We start from the raw sequence: 18,392 nt of genomic DNA on the forward strand, positions 1-18,392 counted from the left end.
TAAGAGGCCTGAACCATGAAAAAACAGCCCCAGACCATTAGTCCTCCTCCATCAAACTTTACAGTTGGCACTATGCATTGGGGCAGGTAGCGTTTTCCTGGCATCCACCAAACCCAGATTTGTCCGTCGGACTACCAGATGGTGAAGCGTGATTCATCACACCAGAGAATGCGTTTCCACTACTTCAGAGTCCAACGGCGGCGAGCTTTACACCGCTCCACCCAACGCTTGGCATTGCGCATGGTGATCTTAGGTTGCTCTGCCATGGAAACCCACTTCATGAAGCTCCCAACAAACAGTTCTTGTGCTGATGTTGCTTCCAGAGGCAGTTTGGAACTCAGTAGTGAGTGTTGCAACCGAGGACAGATGATTTTTATTCGCTTCAGCACTCGGCTGTCCCGTCCTGTGAGCTTATGTGGCCTACCACTTCGTTGCTGAGCCGTTGTTGCTCCTAGACGTTTCCACTTCACAGTAACAGCACTTACAGTTGACCCGGGCAGCTCTAGCAGGGCAGAAATTTGACGACCTGACTTGTTGGAAAGGTGGCATCCTATGACGGTGCCACGTTGAAAGCCACTGTGCTCTTCAGTGAGACCATTCTTCTGACAATGTTTATCTAAGGAGATTGTATGCACCTGTCAGCAACGGGTGTGGCTGAAATAGCCAAATCCACTCATTTCAAGGGGTGTCCACATACTGTACTTTTATAAAAGCAACAAAAAAATACAAACACAGTAAAATTAAAAATAAATCATAAGAAACAAACCTTCCTTAAAAAAGGTCCTTACATCCGTCTGAACTGCCTCAGATGCATCAATTCATGTAATTTCACTGACCTCTGTAGACCATTCCGCAAGCAAGGTGCACAATAGCTAATGGATTGATTTACCTAACTCTGTGGAGATGGAAGGGAGTTAGCCATCCCTGAGACCGTGTCCGATAGCTTGTATTTCTGAAGGTTAACAGAGACGTGAGGTACGGTGGTAGTTTATGCAGGAGGGCTTTTTTAAAACAAAAACATCTTCCTCATCCCCCCTTATTCTCCTGTTTATCACTGTCTGTTGCACCCTCCCTCCCTCCCTCCCTCCCTCCCTCTCTCCCTCCCTCTCTCCCTCCCTCCCTCCCTCCCTCTCTCTTTGCCACTCTCCTCACTCACTCTATCTCCCTCCCTCCCTCCCTCCCTCCCTCCCTCCCTCCCTCTCTCTCTCTCTCTCTCTCTCTCTCTCTCTCTCTATCTCTCTCCCTCTCACACACAAACATTCTCCTTCCCTTCCTTTATTGTCCATCTGCCTTTCTCATTTTCTTTCCCCTCCTCCTCCTTTTTCTCACTCCCTCCTTCCCTCCTTCCCTCATTCTCTCCTTCTCTCCACTATCAGGGTTGGCTAAGAATGTTCATCAATCAATCAGTCAGGTTTTATTTATCATGTTGTCGGTGAAAACAGCAATGCTCCGATCCGTATAGCTTTGCACAGCTTGAAAAAAACACACACACACACACACACACACACACACACACACACACACACACACACACACACACACACACACACACACACACACACACACACACACACACACACACACACACACACACACACACACACACACACACACACACACACACACACACACACACACTTAAACTGATGGGGCTTCTATGTAAAATCCAGTACTTTATACTGAGCGTAGATTGAGTATGACGATTGATAGGACCATGTGTTATATCTCACAAAAGAGATATTATTTCATTTCATTTACTAATTAAACATGATGACCGGTTCAGAGCGATGACAGGGAGAAAGTGAATGGATGATGCCGCGTGACAGTCTAAACCAAACAAAGGCGGAGGCAATCTCAGACTTTAACTGGAGCCGAATCCATGACCTTGACTTTGAGGAATGGGGGGGAACGGGACGGCGTGGCTCTGCTCTGTAGTCTAATCAGCGTGGCCGGGTAGCTAGCTTTGTGTTTACGTCCGTGTCAGAGCATGCGTCCCAAACGGTACCCTAACCCCTATGGGCTCTGGTCAAAAGGAGTGCACTACCTAGGCAATAGGATGCCACTTGGGATGCAGAGAGAGTCAGTTCTCCCTCCGCGAACACTGAAAAAACATTTAACTAACAGTGCCTAATGGTTTGAGAAAAGTGGTTTTGTGCATTTACTGTGGAACCAAGGTTGCATAAACAGTGTTGTATTGGGAGACAGTGTTGTAGACAGTGTTGTATTGGGAGACAGTGTTGTAGACAGTGTTGTCTTAGGAGACAGTGTTGTAGACAGTGTTGTATTGGGAGACAGTGTTGTATTGGGAGACAGTGTTGTAGACAGTGTTGTAGACAGTGTTGTATTGGGAGACAGTGTTGTATTGGGAGACAGTGTTGTATTGGGAGACAGTGCTGTAGACAGTGTTGTATTGGGAGACAGTGTTGTAGACAGTGTTGTCTTAGGAGACAGTGTTGTAGACAGTGTTGTATTGGGAGACAGTGTTGTATTGGGAGACAGTGTTGTATTGGGAGACAGTGTTGTAGACAGTGTTGTAGACAGTGTTGTATTGGGAGACAGTGTTGTATTGGGAGACAGTGTTGTATTGGGAGACAGTGTTGTAGACAGTGTTGTATTGGGAGACAGTGTTGTATTAGGAGACAGTGTTGTATTGGGAGACAGTGTTGTAGACAGTGTTGTAGACAGTGTTGTAGACAGTGTTGTATTGGGAGACAGTGTTGTCTTAGGAGACAGTGTTGTAGACAGTGTTGTATTGGGAGACAGTGTTGTAGACAGTGTTGTAGACAGTGTTGTATTGGGAGACAGTGTTGTATTGGGAGACAGTGTTGTATTGGGAGACAGTGTTGTAGACAGTGTTGTATTGGGAGACAGTGTTGTATTGGGAGACAGTGTTGTATTGGGAGACAGTGTTGTAGACAGTGTTGTATTGGGAGACAGTGTTGTATTGGGAGACAGTGTTGTAGACAGTGTTGTATTAGGAGACAGTGTTGTATTGGGAGACAGTGTTGTATTGGGAGACAGTGTTGTATTGGGAGACAGTGTTGTATTGGGAGACAGTGTTGTAGACAGTGTTGTATTAGGAGACAGTGTTGTATTGGGAGACAGTGTTGTATTGGGAGACAGTGTTGTAGACAGTGTTGTATTGGGAGACAGTGTTGTATTAGGAGACAGTGTTGTATTGGGAGACAGTGTTGTAGACAGTGTTGTATTGGGAGACAGTGTTGTATTGGGAGACAGTGTTGTAGACAGTGTTGTATTGGGAGACAGTGTTGTATTGGGAGACAGTGTTGTAGACAGTGTTGTAGACAGTGTTGTATTGGGAGACAGTGTTGTATTGGGAGACAGTGTTGTATTGGGAGACAGTGTTGTAGACAGTGTTGTAGACAGTGTTGTATTAGGAGACAGTGTTGTATTGGGAGACAGTGTTGTAGACAGTGTTGTATTAGGAGACAGTGTTGTATTGGGAGACAGTGTTGTATTAGGAGACAGTGTTGTATTAGGAGACAGTGTTGTAGACAGTGTTGTATTGGGAGACAGTGTTGTATTGGGAGACAGTGTTGTATTAGGAGACAGTGTTGTATTAGGAGACAGTGTTGTAGACAGTGTTGTATTAGGAGACAGTGTTGTATTGGGAGAGAGTGTTGTAGACAGTGTTGTATTGGGAGACAGTGTTGTATTAGGAGACAGTGTTGTAGACAGTGTTGTATTGGGAGACAGTGTTGTAGACAGTGTTGTAGACAGTGTTGTATTGGGAGACAGTGTTGTCTTAGGAGACAGTGTTGTATTGGGAAACAGTGTTGTATTGGGAGACAGTGTTGTATTGGGAGACAGTGTTGTATTGGGAGACAGTGTTGTATTGGGAGACAGTGTTGTAGACAGTGTTGTATTGGGAGACAGTGTTGTATTGGGAAACAGTGTTGTATTGGGAGACAGTGTTGTAGACAGTGTTGTATTGGGAGACAGTGTTGTAGACAGTGTTGTATTGGGAGACAGTGTTGTATTTGGAGACAGTGTTGTAGACAGTGTTGTAGACAGTGTTGTATTGGGAGACAGTGTTGTAGACAGTGTTGTATTGGGAGACAGTGTTGTAGACAGTGTTGTATTGGGAGACAGTGTTGTAGACAGTGTTGTAGACAGTGTTGTATTGGGAGACAGTGTTGTAGACAGTGTTGTATTGGGAGACAGTGTTGTAGACAGTGTTGTATTTGGAGACAGTGTTGTAGACAGTGTTGTAGACAGTGTTGTATTGGGAGACAGTGTTGTAGACAGTGTTGTATTGGGAGACAGTGTTGTAGACAGTGTTGTATTTGGAGACAGTGTTGTAGACAGTGTTGTATTGGGAGACAGTGTTGTATTGGGAGACAGTGTTGTATTGGGAGACAGTGTTGTATTGGGAGACAGTGTTGTATTGGGAGACAGTGTTGTAGACAGTGTTGTATTGGGAGACAGTGTTGTATTGGGAAACAGTGTTGTATTGGGAGACAGTGTTGTAGACAGTGTTGTATTAGGAGACAGTGTTGTATTGGGAGACAGTGTTGTATTGGGAGACAGTGTTGTAGACAGTGTTGTATTGGGAGACAGTGTTGTATTGGGAGACAGCGTTGTAGACAGTGTTGTATTGGGAGACAGTGTTGTATTGGGAAACAGTGTTGTATTGGGAGACAGTGTTGTAGACAGTGTTGTATTGGGAGACAGTGTTGTATTGGGAGACAGTGTTGTATTGGGAGACAGGACCATGTGTTGTATATCAGTGTTATTGATTCAAATAATAAAATATAATGAAATGCCTCATTCAATAAACTAACATTAATGAAGCTTTTGTTCCTTTCAGCATCGTTTTGATGTGTGTTTACCTTTTTAATTAATTGTTATTTAAAGTGTTGTTGTACAGATTGGCGCCATGGTAACTGTGTAGAGCTATGACTTCCTGCTTGGATAGAAGGGTGTGAATGGTGATTCACTGATCGGCCATATGGCTCCTCTCTCAATTTCAATTGAATTCAAAGGGCTTTATTGGCATGGAAAACATATGTTGACATTGCCAAAGCAAGTGAAATTGATAATAAACAAAAATGAAATAAACAATAAAAATGAATGTGTAAACATTACACTCACAGAAGTTCCAAAATTATAAAAACATTTCAAATGTCATATTATGTCTATATACAGTGTTGTAACAATGTTCAAATAGTTAAAGTACAAAAGGGAAAATAAATAAATAAATATGGGTTGTATTTACAATGGTGTTTGTTCTTCACTGGTTGCCCTTTTCTTGTGGCAACAGGTCACAAATCTTGCTGCTGTGATGGCACACTGTGGAATTTCACCCAGTAGATATGGGAGTTTATCAAGATTGGGTTTGTTTTCGAATTCTTTGTGTATCTGTGTAATCTGAGGGAAATATGTGTCTTTAATATGGTCATACATTTGGCCGGAGGTTAGGAAGTGCAGCTCAGTTTCCACCTCATTGTGTGGGCAGTGTGCCGAGGTATGTATCGTTTTTTGTGTGCTCATAGTTGCCCTATGAGTCAAATATCAATGAATTGGTGAGGGCAAAAGAACAGTTTGAACCCTGTCTGAACCCTGACAGTAGGCAACGGTGTCTAGATGGAATTTGTATTTGTTGTCCTGGCAACTGGACCTTTTTTGGAACACCATTATTTTGGTCTTACTGAGATTTACTGTCAGGGCCCAGGTCTGACAGAATCTGTGCAGAAGATCTAGGTGCTGCTGTAGGCCCTCCTAGGTTGGTGACAGAAGCACCAGATCATCAGCAAACAGTAGACATTTGACTTCAGATTCTAGTAGGGTGAGACCGGGTGCTGCAGACTGTTCTTGTGCCCTCGCCAATTCATTGATATATATGTTGAAGAGATTGGGGCTGCATCTCTGTCTCACCCCACGGCCCTGTGGAAAGAAATGTGCTTGTTTTTTGCCAATTTTAACCGCACACTTGTTGTTTGTGGACATGGATTTCATAATGTCTGATTTTTTCCCCCAACACCACTTTCCATCAATTTGTTTAGCAGAGCAAATTGAGTAAAAAGCTTTTTTGAAATCAACAAAGCATAAAAAGACTTTGCCTTTGTTTTGGTTTGTTTGTTTGACAATTAGGGTGTGCAGGGTGAATACGTGGTCTGTTGAACGGTAATTTGGTTAAAATGCCAATTTGACATTTGCTCAGTACATTGTTTTCACTGAGGAAATGTACGAGTCTGCTGTTAATGATAATGCAGAGGATTTTCCCAAGGTTGCTGTTGACGTATATCCCACGGTAGTTATGGAGGTCAGATTTGTCTATACTTTTGTGGATTGGGGTGTTCAGTCCTTGGTTCCAAATATTAGGGAAGATGCCAGAACTGAGGATGATGATAAAGAGTTTAAGTATAGCCAATTGGAATGTGTGGTCTGTATATTTGATCATTTCATTTCGGATACCATCAACACTACAGGCCTTTCTGGGTTGGAGGGTTTGTATTTTATCCTGTAGTTCATTCAATATAATTGGAGAATCCAGTGAGTTCTGGTTGTCTTTAATAATTGATTCTAAGATTTTTATTTGGTCATGTATATGTTTTTGTTATAGGGCCAAAAAGATTGGAGAAGTGGTTTGTCTATGCATGTCCTTTTTGGATAGATAACTCTTTGTGTTGTTGTTTGTTTAGTGTTTAACCCAGAAGTGATTAGATAATATAGATTCTTCAATTACACTGAGCTGATTTCTAACGTGCTGTTCCTTCTTTTTCCCTAGTTTATCTCTCTCTCTCGTCTGTCTGTCTGGCTCTCTCTCTCATTCTCTCGCTCTCTCTCTCTCTCATTCTCTCGCACTCTCTCTCGCTCTCTCTCTCTCTCTCTCATTCTCTCTCATTCTCTCCCTCTCCCTCTCCCTCTCCCTCTCTCTCTCTCTCTCTCTCTCTCTCTCTCTCTCTCTCTCTCCCTCTCTCCCTCTCTCCCTCTCTCCCTCTCTCTCTCTCTCTCTCTCTCTCTCTCTATGTAGAATGTAAAATCTTAGAAAAAAAATGGTGCCATCTAGAACCTAAAAGGGTTCTTCGACTGTCCCCATAAGAGAACCCTTTGAAGAACCCCTTGTGGTTCCAGGTAGATCCTATTTGAGTTCTATATAGAACCCTTTACACAGAGGATCCTAAACAAAATAACATCTCTCTCTCTCTCTCTCTCTGTCTTTCTGTCGGCCTCTATTTGTTTGTCTATCTCTGTCTCCTCTCTCAATTCAATTCAATCAATTTGCTTTATTGGCATGACGTATCAATGTACATATTGCCAAAGCTTATTTTGGATATTTACAATATGAAAAAAATGAGAATCAAAATTGTCAACGGGACAACAGTAACAACAATAACCAAGGGTCAAAATAACCATACATTGAACAATAACAATAAGCATACAGTAGAGTACATGTGCAGGTTGATTGGTCTGTCAGACACTGTCCCTCAACTTATGGCAGGCAGCAATGTAGTGCGCTGCCAACCCACAGCTCTCTGCGTCCTCCCCCAACAGGACAGGTAGCCTACTCTCATTAGAGAGGTCTTTGAAACCTTGAATAAGGGTTTGAAATTTGGGAAAATGACACTCTCTAATTGTTTTATATTTTGGACATTTTGTCAGGAAATGCAGCTCCGTCTCAGGTTCTGCTGTGTTGCAGTGGTTGCACAGCCTTTCCTCTACAGGGAGCCAGGTTTTCCTGTGTCTACCCTTCTCAATGGCAAGGCTGTGCTCACTGAGCCTGTACTTTGTCAAGGTTTTTCTAAGGTTTTGATCAGTAACCATGGTCAAATAGTTAGCCACGGTGTACTGTCGATTTAGGGCCAGATAGCACTGCATTTTGCTTTGTGTTTGTGCTTGTGTTTCCCAATAAGCAATGTAGTTTTGTTTTGACTGTGTTGTAATTTGGTTTATTCTGATTGATTGGATGTTCTGGTCCTGAGGCTTCAGTGTGTTAGTAGAACAAGTTTGTGAACTCAGCCCCAGGACCAGCTGGATGAGGGGACTCTTTTCTTTGCTCAGCTCTTGGCGTTGCAGGGCTTGGTAGTGATATGAGAGGGGGTCACTGTATTTTAGATGTTTCCAAAACTTAATTGCTCTTTTTTGAGTTTTTATTATTAGTGGATATTTGCCTAATTCTGCCCTGCATGCATTGTTTGTAGTTTTCCTCTGGACATGTAGGAGGATCTTACAGAACTCTGCATGCAGGGTTTCAATGGAGTGTTTGTCCCATTTTATGAAATCTTGTTTTGCAAGTGTACCCCAAACCTCGCTGCCATGAAGTGCAATTGGTTCAATAACATATTCAATTAGTTTAAGACAAATTTTAATAGGTATTTCAATTTGAATTTGTTTTTAATGGCGTAGAATGCCCTGCGTGCTTTCTCTCTCAGTTCATTCACTGCCTCATTAAGGTGTCCAGTTGGGCTTATTTTTAAACCTAAGTAATTGTAGTGTGTGCAGATCTCTATACATTTTGTACTAATTGAGAACTTTGGTCTAATTCCCTGAGATCTGGATCTTCTCTGGAAAATCATTATTTTAGTATTTTTGGGGTTTACTGCCAGGGCCCAGGTCTGGCAGTATGTCACGATCGTGTGGAGGATTGACGGACCAAAACGCAGCTTTAGGAAAATAAGCCATCTCCTTTTTATTAACGAAGAAGGCAAACGAGACAAAAACACTTAAACACTAAACAAAACAAGAAAACGATCGTGAAGCTAAACAACGATGTGCACACACTGGCTACAAACGTATCACATAGACAACTACTCACAACAAATGAAAGCCTATGGCTACCCTAAATAAGGCTCCCAATCAGAGACAACCGAAATCAGCTGTCTCTAATTGGGAACTCATTCAGGTAACCATGGACTCTCCTAGACAACTAAACATACATAGACAACGCTAGACACATGTACTCAACACAAACCCATATACTACACCCAACAACCCCTTTACCATAGAAACACCCAAAACCAACAAAACACAAACATTCCCCATGTCACACCCTGACCTAACTAAAATAATAAAGAAAACAAAGAATACTAAGGCCAGGGCGTGACATAACCCCCCCCTTAAGGTGCGAACTCCGGGCGCACCATTAACCAGTCTAGGGGAGGCTCTGGGTGGGCTTCCATCCACGGTGGCGGCTCCGGCTCTGGTCGTGGTCCCCACGTCACCACAGTCCCTAACCGCCTCCTTAGCTTCCTCCAAATGACCCCCCTCCACATTAACCCCACTGCATTAAGGGGCAGTTCCGGACTAAGGGGCAGCTCCGGACTAAGGGGCAGTACCAGGGTCAGGGGCAGTACCAGGGTAAGGGACAGCACCAGGATAAGGGGCAGCACCAGGATAAGGGGCAGCACCAGGATAAGGGGCAGCACCAGGATAAGGGGCAGCACCAGGATAAGGGGCAGCTCCGGACTGAGGAACGGCAGCTCCGGACTGAGGAACGGCAGCTCCGGACTGAGGGACTGCAGCTCCGGACTGAGGGACTGCAGCTCCGGACTGAGGGACTGCAGCTCCGGACTGAGGGACTGCAGCTCCGGACTGAGGGACTGCAGCTCCGGACTGAGGGACTGCAGCTCCGGACTGAGGGACGGCCCATGGCTGGCTGACGGATCTGGCTGCTCATGGCTGGCTGACGGATCTGGCTGCTCATGGCTAGCTGACGGATCTGGCTGCTCATGGCTAGCTGACGGATCTGGCTGCTCATGGCTAGCTGACGGATCTGGCTGCTCATGGCTAGCTGACGGATCTGGCTGCTCATGGCTAGCTGACGGATCTGGCTGCTCATGGCTAACTGACGGATCTGGCTGCTCATGGCTAACTGACGGATCTGGCTGCTCATGGCTGACTGACGGATCTGGCTGCTCATGGCTAGCTGACGGATCTGGCTGCTCATGGCTAGCTGACGGATCTGGCTGCTCATGGCTAGCTGACGGATCTGGCTGCTCATGGCTAGCTGACAGATCTGGCTGCTCATGGCTAGCTGACGGATCTGGCTGCTCATGGCTGGCTGACGGATCTGGCTGCTCATGGCTAGCTGACGGATCTGGCTGCTCATGGCTAGCTGACGGATCTGGCTGCTCATGGCTAGCTGACGGATCTGGCAGATCCTGTCTGGTTGGCGGCTCTGGCAGATCCTGTCTGGTTGGCGGCTCTGGCAGATCCTGTCTGGTTGGCGGCTCTGGCAGATCCTGTCTGGTTGGCGGCTCTGGCAGATCCTGTCTGGTTGGCGGCTCTGGCAGATCCTGTCTGGTTGGCGGCTCTGGCAGATCCTGTCTGGTTGGCGGCTCTGGCAGATCCTGTCTGGCGGGCGGCTCTAGCGGCTCCTGTCTGGCGGACGGCTCTAGCGGCTCCTGTCTGGCGGACGGCTCTGTAGGCTCATGGCAGACGGGCGGCTTTGTAGGCTCATGGCAGACGGATGGCTCAGACGGCGCTGGGGAGACGGATGGCTCAGATGGCGCTGGGGAGACGGATGGCTCAGATGGCGCTGGGGAGACGGATGGCTCAGATGGCGCTTGGCAGACGGGCAGTTCATGCATCGCTGTGCAGACGGCAGACTCCTGCCGGCTGAGGCGCACTGTAGGCCTGGTGCGTGGTGCCGGGACTGGTGGCACCGGGCTGGGGACACGCATCTCAGGGCTAGTGCGGGGAGCAGCAACAGGACGCACAGGACTCTGGGGACACACAGGAGGCTTGGTGCGTGGTTTAGGCACTGGTGGTAAAGGGCTGGAGACACGCACCATATAGCTAGTGCGTGGAGGAGGCACTGGTGGTACTGGGTTGGGGCGGGGAGGTGGCGCCGGAAATACCGGACCGTGCAGGCGTACTGGCTCCCTTGAGCGCCGAGCCTGCCCAACCTTACCTGGTTGTATGCTCCCCGTCGCCTGACCAGTGCGGGGAGGTGGAATAACCCGCACCGGCCTATGTAGGCGAACCGGGGACACCATGCGTAAGGCTGGTGCCATGTACGCCGGCCCGAGGAGACGCACTGGTGACCAGATGCGTTGGGCCGGCTTCATGACATACGGCTCAACGCTCAGTCTAGCCCGGCCGATACGTGGAGCTGAAATGTACCGAACCGGGCTATGCACGCGTACAGGAGACACCGTGCGCTCTACTGCGTAACACGGTGTCTGCCCGTACTCTCGCTCTCCACGGTAAGTACAGGGAGTAGGCGCAGGTTTCCTACCTGACTTCGCCACACTCCCTTTAAGGCCCCCCCCCCCCAAGAAATTTTTGGGTTGTACTCACGGGCTTCCAGCCTTGTCTCCGTGCTGCCTCCTCATATCGCCTCCTCTCGGCTTTAGCTGCCTCCAGCTCTTCACGAGGAAGGCGATATTCTCCCGGTTGTGCCCACGGCCCCTTACCATCCAGTATCTCCTCCCATGTCCACGAATCCTGTGTAGGTGGGTCCTGTTGCCGCTTTCCATGCCGCTTGGTCCTGTATTGGTGAGTAGTTCTGTCACGATCGTGTGGAGGATTGACGGACCAAAACGCAGCTTTAGGAAAATAAGCCATCTCCTTTTTATTAACGAAGAAGGCAAACGAGACAAAAACACTTAAACACTAAACAAAACAAGAAAACGATCGTGAAGCTAAACAACGATGTGCACACACTGGCTACAAACGTATCACATAGACAACTACTCACAACAAATGAAAGCCTATGGCTACCCTAAATAAGGCTCCCAATCAGAGACAACCGAAATCAGCTGTCTCTAATTGGGAACTCATTCAGGTAACCATAGACTCTCCTAGACAACTAAACATACATAGACAACGCTAGACACATGTACTCAACACAAACCCATATACTTCACCCAACAACCCCTTTACCATAGAAACACCCAAAACCAACAAAACACAAACATTCCCCATGTCACACCCTGACCTAACTAAAATAATAAAGAAAACAAAGAATACTAAGGCCAGGGCGTGACACAGTACTGCTCTAGCAGGTCCAGGCTCTGCAGTAGGCCATGTGCTGTGGGTGACAGCAGGCATTGGTCATCTGCGAAGAGTAGGCATAACTTCTGAATTGGGGAGACTAACACCGGGGGCTGAGGATTTTTCTAGAATAGTGGCCAATTCGTTGATGTAAATATTGAAGAGTGCAGGGCTCAGATTGCAACCCTGACGAAGGCCCCGCCCCTGGTTAAAGAATTCTGTTATTTTCTTGCCAATTTTAATGCTGCAAGTATTGCCAGTACACATTGATTTCATTATGTCATATGTTTTACCACCAACACCACTTTCAATAACTTTGTAGAACAAATATAATCAAATGCTTTTTGGAAGTCGATAAAGCAAGCGTATATCTTGGTATTATTTTGGTGGACATGTTTATCTGTTAGGGTGTGTAGGGTGTAAATATGATCAGTTGTGCGATGTTTTGGTATAAATCCAATTTGGCTTTTACTCAAGACATTGTGCTTATTAAGGAAGTTTAGAACTCTTACATTTATAATACTACAGAAAACCTTCACCAGGTTACTGTTCACACAAATGCCTCTGTAATTGTTAGGGTCAAATTTGTCTCCGTTCTTAAAGATTGGGGTTATGAGTCCTTGATTCCAGATGTCAGGGAAATAACCTACACTCAGGATCAAATTAAACAGTTTTAATATAGCGAATTGAAATTTTGCACTAGTGAGTTTGAGCATGTCATTTAGGATTCCATCAGGTCCGCATGCCTTTTTAAATTTGAGAGCCTGAAGTTTCTTAAAGAGCTCCTGGTCAGTAATTGGGGAGTCCAGTCGATTTTGTTTGTCCTTTATAGCTTTTTCTAATCCATTCAACATCTCATGAATTTGCCATTGTTCTGCGTTTGTGTCAATTTGAACGGTGTTGTAGAGTGTTTTAAAATGGGTTGTCCATATGTCACCATTTTGTATCGCTAATTCCTCTTGTTTCGTATTTTTTTTTTTTTTCAAATTTTGCCAGAAGTTGTTTGTGTTTATGGACTCCTCAATTAGTGTCAGCTGCTTGCTGTTGTACTGGACTTTTTAGGTTCTGAGTGTACGTTTATAGAGTATTAAAGTCTCACAGTAATGAAGGCGTAATTCACCATTATTTAGGTCTCTGTGCTTTTGGTTTGACAGTGTTCTAAATTTTTTCCTTATAATTTTACAATCTGCATCAAACCAGTTGTCTTCTGTGATTTTTTTTCCTTATCAATTTCAGTTGTGCTTCTTTTGCCGTTTGCCTGAATATATAGTTGATGTTTTTTACTTCTAGATTGATGCCTTCCTTACTGTGAGTGAATGTGGTATCCAGAAAGTTAGAAAGTTATCTAAGAATGTTTGGATATTTTGGTTCCAGGTTGCTTTCTGGTATTCTTTTGTGCTGTTTTGGGCCCATCTGTATGAATGTCTGATGTTGTACAGCTTACTGGGCTGTGAATGTGTGGTTGTTTCCATGTCTATTCTTTTGAGGAACAACCTTTCCCGCGGTCTTCTCTCTCTCTCTGTCTGTCTGTCTTTCTTTCTGTCGGTCTCTATTTGTCTGTCTCTATCTGTCTCCTCTCTGTATCTCTCCGTCTCTCGTTCTCCCTCTCTGTCTCTCTCTCTGTCTCTTTCTTCCTCTCTTGGCCCTGGTCATCATGCCTGTAACCTGTAACGCTAGAGGTCTGGTTACAGTTTTGAAGGTCACATTGCATTGAAAGTCACTCATACCCATCATACATAACATCACACCCAAATGCATACCAAAAGACTTTGTTCAACATTGTATGTGTGTGGTAAGTGTGGTAAGACCGATGTAAGTCTATGTGATGCGGGTGGAGGTCAGATTGGTACTGTAGCTAGCTGGTCTTTGAAGGTCACCAACATAACGTAACGTGACATCATAATGCATACCGACATCCTGCCATGTGCTAAGACCAATGTAAGTCCATGTTCTCATGTGGATTTGCTTCTAACGATTGTATCAGCATTTCAATAAATCAAGTGCTTTTGTGGCGTGCCCCCTACCCTGTGTTGTAACGATTCCCCTGGGATTGACACACACACCACACACACACACACACACACACACACACACACACACACACACACACACACACACACACACACATACATACAGGGTGATGCACTAGTCTGATGGTCGTTGAAGACTCAGGCTGTGTCCCATAGTCTGGTCAAAAGTAGTGCGTGAGACCGATGACCTTAGATATCACTGATGTTCAATGTCCCAAAAGGCACCCTATTTCCTATGTAGTGCACTACTTTTGATAAGGGCCCATATAGAGAATATGGCCCATAGGGAACAGGCTGCCTGTGTGGGGTCACATGCGGTGGGCCATCTGCTTGTACAGAGAGACCCGTCGACATCAGACAGTGTCTATGTGTCCAAAATGGCCCCCTCGTAGGACTTAAAATTAGTGCCCTATATATAGGGAATAGGACTCTGTTTAAAAGTAGTGCCCTATATAGGGAATAAGACTCTGTTTAAAAGTAGTGCCCTATATAGGGAATAGGACTCTGTTTAAAAGTAGTGCCCTATATAGGGAATAGGACTCTATTTAAAAGTAGTGCCCTATATAGGGACAATAGGGCGCCATTTGAGACACACTCTAACGAAAGGGAAAGAACCTTGGCCTGCTATCTTTCTGACAGCATGTCATCGTTTCATGGGCAGACGTGTCCTTCCCCTTATCCTGTCTCCTGCCACGGTCACCAGAGCCCCGGTGACGTCCCTCCACGCCACCCCGTCACACCCGTCCCCTTTCCCGCGGTCTTCTTGGGGAAACGGGCTAAGAATAACCAGAACGTGACAGAATAAGGCCTCTTGAAGGAGAGCATGACTTTGTTCCAGATGGGAAGCCGCCACGTGTTGACCGTCTGGTCTGCAGCCGGCATTTGATTTTCACTTGCCCTCTGCAGCGACTCATCTCTCTCCCTCTCTCTCTCCCCCCCCCTCTCCCCCCCCCCTCCCCCCCCCCCCCCTCTCTCTCTCTCTCTCCCTCTCTCCCCCCCCTCTCTCTCTCTCTCCCTCTCTCTCCCCCCCTCTCTCCCCCTCTCTCCCTCTCTCTCTCTCCCTCTCTCTGTCTTCAAATCAGACCAGATGCATAGAGAAAGAGGGTAATAGAGTCAGTGTGTGTATCCTAACACGGGCTGGCCTCGGTCTCGTGCTCTTTAAGCATGACGACAAACACCTGTCCACCCATTTGGTCTCACCCTCCTTTCCTCTCTTCTCTCTCTCTTTTTTGTCCCGTCTTTGTTTCCGGCTCTGTTTCTCTCTCATCCTCTTACTGCATGTTTCTATTTGTCTGTGTTTGTTCACACTCTCTCTCTCCTCCCTCATTCCATCAGTCGCCCTGACAACCACTGCATCGCTGCTTCCCTTTCTTATCGCCGTGGCAACCATTATGGAGCCCGGTCGCCATGGTAACACACTGTTCCGATTTCAGCACTAAGGGCAAGGAGAGGTATTAGAGAGAACACACTGGCCCCAAATGACACTACTAAACACACACACACACACACACACACACACACACACACACACACACACACACACACACACACACACACACACACACACACACACACACACACACACACACACACACAGACACATATGAAGGAATAAAGTTGATTTGATTCCATATGAAGGAATACAGTTGATTTGATTTCATATGAAGGAATACAGTTGATTTGATTCCATGTGAAGGAATACAGTTGATTTGATTCCATATGAACGAATACAGTTGATTTGATTCCATGTGAAGGAATACAGTTGATTTGATTCCATATGAACGAATACAGTTGATTTGATTCCATATGAAGGAATACAGTTGATTTGTTTTCATATGAAGGAATACAGTGGATTTGATTCCATGTGAAGGAATACAGTTGATTTGATTCCATGTGAAGGAATACAGTTGATTTGATTCCATGTGAAGGAATACAGTTGATTTGATTCCATGTGAAGGAATACAGTTGATTTGATTCCATGTAGCATAAAACTCCATAGCAACACGCTCCTGACTAAAGAGATACGCTGTAGGTTACGGTTGCTACCCTGACCTCCTGACTCCATGGCAACGTGCTTTATATTAACAAACACACCTAGGTTCTGAAGTAAGCATGTGTCCCAAATGGCCCCCTATTCCCTATATACTGTAGTGCCCTACTTAGTGCCCTAAACCGCTACATCTTAGCACTGCAGCATCCCAGGCTAAACCAGCACTGTTACAGCGTCACACACTCATAGAACAACAGTGGAATATGCAACAATGAAGCATAACGAAGCATACAGAGACCATAGAAAAAAATATCATGAAACACGCAAACTATAGGAGCCTCTATGGCGAGAGACAAACAAACAAACACTTTCCCATCCCCACCAATCCAGCGTCGCATTGAAGATACTGTCTGACAGGAAGCTGTTATATTTGAGTGCCAATTCACAGAGACATCGTGCACCTATCCAGCATCACACAGCAGATGGGCTCCAAGCTCTGTTCTTTTGAGTGCCCAATTGTCATTTTACATTTATACTACAGTATCTTAATTATGATCACTCTTTTGTTGCTTTGAAGTGTCCTGCACCGGAGGAAATGCATGATTTACATAACTTCACTGAAAACCCTCACTAGTAGAAGGTTATATTGGCAGTGTGGTACTTTTAATGTAGCCTCACTTTGACCAGCTAATTATCTAACCTCCGATCAAGTAACATTATGGACTAAATGTTCAAATCCTGTTGCTACAGGATCATTTTGCTGTGACAATACTGGTCAAATTAAGATCCAACACCTGTACTCCATATTCCAGACTGGAGATGTGGAGCAGTGTGTTGTTGGTGGTTAGTCTACTAACCCCACTGACCTGTAACTCTACCAGATCACTCCTACTAACCCCGCTGACCTGTATCTCTAGCAGATCACTCCTACTAACCCCGCTGACCTGTACCTCTACCAGATCACTCCTACTAACCCCGCTGACCTGTATCTCTAGCAGATCACTCCTACTAACCCCGCTGACCTGTATCTCTAGCAGATCACTCCTACTAACCCCGCTGACCTGTATCTCTACCAGATCACTCCTACTAACCCCGCTGACCTGTACCTCTACCAGATCACTCCGACTAACCCCGCTGACCTGTAACTATACTAGATCACTCCTACTAACCCCGCTGACCTGTATCTCTACCAGATCACTCCTACTAACCCCGCTGACCTGTAACTCTACCAGATCACTCCTACTAACCCCGCTGACCTGTAACTATACTAGATCACTCCTACTAACCCCGCTGACCTGTATCTCTACCAGATCACTCCTACTAACCCCACTGACCTGTAACTAGCAGATCACTCCTACTAACCCCGCTGACCTGTATCTCTACCAGATCACTCCTACTAACCCCGCTGACCTGTATCTCTAGCAGATCACTCCTACTAACCCCGCTGACCTGTATCTCTAGCAGATCACTCCTACTAACCCCGCTGACCTGTATCTCTACCAGATCACTCCTACTAACCCCGCTGACCTGTATCTCTAGCAGATCACTCCTACTAACCCCGCTGACCTGTATCTCTACCAGATCACTCCTACTAACCCCGCTGACCTGTATCTCTAGCAGATCACTCCTACTAACCCCGCTGACCTGTAACTCTACCAGATCACTCCTACTAACCCCGCTGACCTGTATCTCTAGCAGATCACTCCTACTAACCCCGCTGACCTGTATCTCTAGCAGATCACTCCTACTAACCCCGCTGACCTGTACCTCTACCAGATCACTCCTACTAACCCCACTGACCTGTAACTCTACCAGATCACTCCTACTAACCCCGCTGACCTGTATCTCTACCAGATCACTCCTACTAACCCCGCTGACCTGTACCTCTACCAGATCACTCCTACTAACCCCGCTGACCTGTAACTCTAGGAGATCACTCCTACTAACCCCGCTGACCTGTATCTCTACCAGATCACTCCTACTAACCCCGCTGACCTGTAACTCTACCAGATCACTCCTACTAACCCCGCTGACCTGTAACTCTACCAGATCACTCCTACTAACCCCGCTGACCTGTATCTCTACCAGATCACTCCTATTAACCCCGCTGACCTGTGACTCTACCAGATCACTCCTATTAACCCCACTGACCTGTGACTCTACCAGATCACTCCTACTAACCCCACTGACCTGTAACTCTAGCAGATCACTCCTACTAACCCCGCTGACCTGTAACTCTACCAGATCACTCCTACTAACCCCGCTGACCTGTAACTCTACCAGATCACTCCTACTAACCCCGCTGACCTGTATCTCTAGCAGATCACTCCTACTAACCCCGCTGACCTGTAACTCTACCAGATCACTCCTACTAACCCCGCTGACCTGTAACTCTACCAGATCACTCCTAC

The 18,392-nt window shown here is 45.9% G+C and overlaps 1 protein-coding gene across 2 annotated transcripts in view; it reads left to right on the plus strand.

The window, feature by feature from the left end:
* The window catches only part of LOC129820282 (gamma-aminobutyric acid type B receptor subunit 1-like), a 294,632-nt gene that overhangs the window by 224,661 nt on the left and 51,579 nt on the right, over positions 1 to 18,392 (plus strand). The window lies entirely within an intron of this gene.

Source organism: Salvelinus fontinalis, chromosome 22 (assembly GCF_029448725.1).
Source record: "Salvelinus fontinalis isolate EN_2023a chromosome 22, ASM2944872v1, whole genome shotgun sequence".
Lineage (NCBI taxonomy): Eukaryota > Metazoa > Chordata > Actinopteri > Salmoniformes > Salmonidae > Salvelinus > Salvelinus fontinalis.